Here is a 3,699-nt window from a genome sequence, read left to right on the forward strand (position 1 = left end):
AGAAAAATATATCCTTATAAAGTCCTAAAATTGGGATTTAACTTAATATATCTACGTTTATATACTTTTTCTAATTTCGTATCTTGAATTTTTCGTATTTATTTATTCTATCACATTGCACGTGAGCTTAGTCATCGTCAATGGAGGAAGAGCCATCCTCTCTCTCTCACTAAATTAAAGCAAATAATACAAGGATCTAATTTTATAACCCAACTTGGTTTGAATTTTTTAATACCATACTCAATTGTATAGTTAGATAATATTCATGAATTATTGATTCAATGGCTCAAAATTATGCTATTATTTTATTAGTTTTACTTTGGTTATTATAGTTAAAGATTCAACTTTAATTTAGTTTTTATAGTTTTTGTTTAATCAATAGTTGAGTTTGAGGGTTTCATGTGTGTAAAAATGACTTAAGGATTCGCCAAATTGGACTAAATTAAAGTTTTTTATTTTCATTTTTTTTTTTAAATTTAAAGACTAGCTAATAATTTAATAATTATTTTGATTTATTTTTTTATATTTAAAAACAGTCCATATATATATATATATATATATATATATAACTATCTTACCAATTAAATTATTATTTTTTAGATTAAAATTAATACAAATCAACTTGAGTAGTTTTTAATGAATCAATATTGTTATAGTACATACTTGATTAGAGACTTGCTAGATATTTTTAAATTTTAAAAACCTATTAAACACAAAAATTAAATTCATGGACATTCTATTTTTTTTCCCCAAAATTTAAGGATCTTTTTACCCATAAACATAAAATTTCGGGTTTAGAGGCTAAGGGTGTATTTGGTAGACAATCCATATTTTGTTTTATGTTTTCAAATTAACTGAATCTAACGAATATGTGTTTGGTTAGCAATCTAAATTCTGTTTCCGAAATTTGTTTCTGGAGATTCTGTGATCCAAACAATGCAAATTCTGAAAACTACTTTTTTATGTTTTTGGTGTATTCAAATTTTGAATTCAAAAATTTTAAATGCAAAAACATATTAAATATGATAAAAATAATTACAATTATGCTATTTCATGTTATAAACTCAACTATTTTTATTAAATTTAAAATATGTAATATATTATATATATTATAATAATTATTATATAAAAATTTTATATAAAACAAGTTAAAAAATTAATTAGTAATAGTGTTTATATTCAACTAAATATATTTTCAATCACATTTTGAAAATTTATTTAGATTGAAATTTAGTTTCTAAATCTACTACCAAACGCATATCTAAAACATGAAATACAACTATATTTTCATTGAATCACTTGTTTTCAAATTTCTATTTTCAGATTCCCTAGCAACCTAACAAATTTCAAACTTCCTTTTCTCAAAAAGAAATGAATAATAATGTATTATTATTATTTTATAGAAAATTTATTATTTCTTCTTACATACAGTTACAGTATTAATTTAAGTAGTCAATATTCTTTTGATTAAATATTAATATAAAATTTAAAATAGCATACGATGAGATGTATCAAATTTTAAAACCAAATATTATTATTCGGATAAGATTATGCATATTTTAATATGTTGGAGGACTTTACTTTTAAAATGACACAAAGATTGCTTTGCTCATTGTCACATCATAAATAAAATAGAATGAAAAAATTAATACTCAAAGTTTACTCTAAACTTAGAAACATGCATTAATTTTTTATTTTTAGTTTTATCAAACTATATTTCAAACTTGAAAAAGAAACTTAAACTTGTATAAATATTAGAAATTTTTACTTGAAACTCTAAACTCTCGAAATATATTTGATCCGTGAGAAATTTTTTTTATCTAAATTAGATTAGGAATGACTTTAGACATTTGACCCATAGGAAAAGAAAAAATGAAAAGAACTAATTGTTCGTAATTAATTTCAAGAACTAACCTTAGTTGATTGTAAAACAATTTTTCAAATTGATTTCAAAATGGTGTTTTATTTTAAAACATATCTTATCTTTCCTTTAAATAGCTCTCGATTATTGAAAAAAGTAGAATGGAAAATCGATTCTCTCTCCTCTTTGTTTTTCTCTTCGTGGTTTGAGCAAAATTTCTGACAATTCCAATCTTATCTCCGACAAGTGCAAGCTTGAGTTGGAGCGTTGTGTTAACCTTGGGAGCATCCCGTGTACGTGATTTACTACCAAAGTAACGCCAAATTTTCCTTTCAATACAATAGATCTTCTATGATACAACAATATTCAACATTTGGTTCCTACAAATTATAGACATAATAAACTCAACTATATACTAAAGAACGATAGGTTTTAATCATAATAATTTTAAATTACAAAGATGGTAAATATTTGCCAAATAAAATTTAAGTATTAAATAGTTACAAATTTAAAAATTAGGGAGACTAATTATGTATAAAACTTTAGAGATTAAATTAATTATTCCTTTAATGAAATTTAAGAACTAAATTTTTTAACCAACAATTAACTTCTAAATTTTGCAAAATAGTTCCATTTGGTCAACCTAATCAAACAACTACTAATTAGTTACAAAAAGGAAAACCGATTGGTGATTACACATAATATATTTATGATGTCGATGTGGTATTAAACATTATTTTTTATTATTTTGCTGGGGTGGATTTCTAAATTAAAAAACCCTAATTTACAAAATTAAGCACCGAATCTAATACTTAAATTTAAATACAATAAAGATTATTTTATAAAACTGGTTATGTTCTGTCAGCCAATCTCCTTGTCCCTATGTGGAAATTGAAGATTATTTTAAGAATATATTTGCTATCACGGTTGTATTAAAATTTCTTTGAGCGTCTTAATATTTTCATCAATATTTCTAGGGTTGGATTTTTACATAAATGGGTGAACTATATTTCTATTACGTCGAAATTCCTTTTTGTAAAACATAAAATAAACAAAATAATGTCACTAATATAGTTTTGGTAACCATTTAGTTTTTTGTTTTCGAAAATTAAGTCTATTTTCTTCCCATTTCTTACAATGATTTGTATTTTTTAAGTGCTATGGTTAAATTCTTAACCAGATTCCAAAGACAAAAACAAGTTTTTAAATTTTTTTTGTTTTAAAAATATTTTTTAAACTACAGTAAAAAGTAGATAACAAAAGAAGAAATTTGGAGTAGAAGTAGTGTTTATAGGCTTAATTTTGAAAAAAAAAAAAAAACCAAAAATCAAATGGTTATCAAATAGACTATATATTTTCACTTGTTTAAAAAAATATGAATATTATTATTGATTGATTTAAATATATATTTTAAATTTTTTGTTAATATAATTTCATCAACATCAATATTTTCATTGACATTGAATCTTTAAATTTACGAGACATCGATAAAATAGGTTAATGTGAAAATTTAGGTTGATCCAGTTCCAACCTCCATTTTTCTGCCACTTTTTTTACACAAGGTAATATTTCTGATGTGTTATAAAAAAGTATATTAATTAATATTCTTGGTGCCCCTAAAGCAAAACCATAAAGATTAGCATTTCATTAAATTATACTTTTATTGGATCCCACCTCCCATGAAAATAGCTTAAAAAGAGACATTATTATTAATTCTCAAGAAGAAGAAAAAGGAAAAAAAGGAGAAAGAAGAAGAAGACAAGATTAAAGGTGAGAGAGAATTGATTCTTCAAGGCTATAAATTAAAATTTTCAACCTGTCGATTTGTTAACCACTTT

This window comes from Benincasa hispida, chromosome 7 (genome assembly GCF_027475165.1).
Source record: "Benincasa hispida cultivar pf3 chromosome 7, pf3_genome.v1.1, whole genome shotgun sequence".
NCBI lineage: Eukaryota > Viridiplantae > Streptophyta > Magnoliopsida > Cucurbitales > Cucurbitaceae > Benincasa > Benincasa hispida.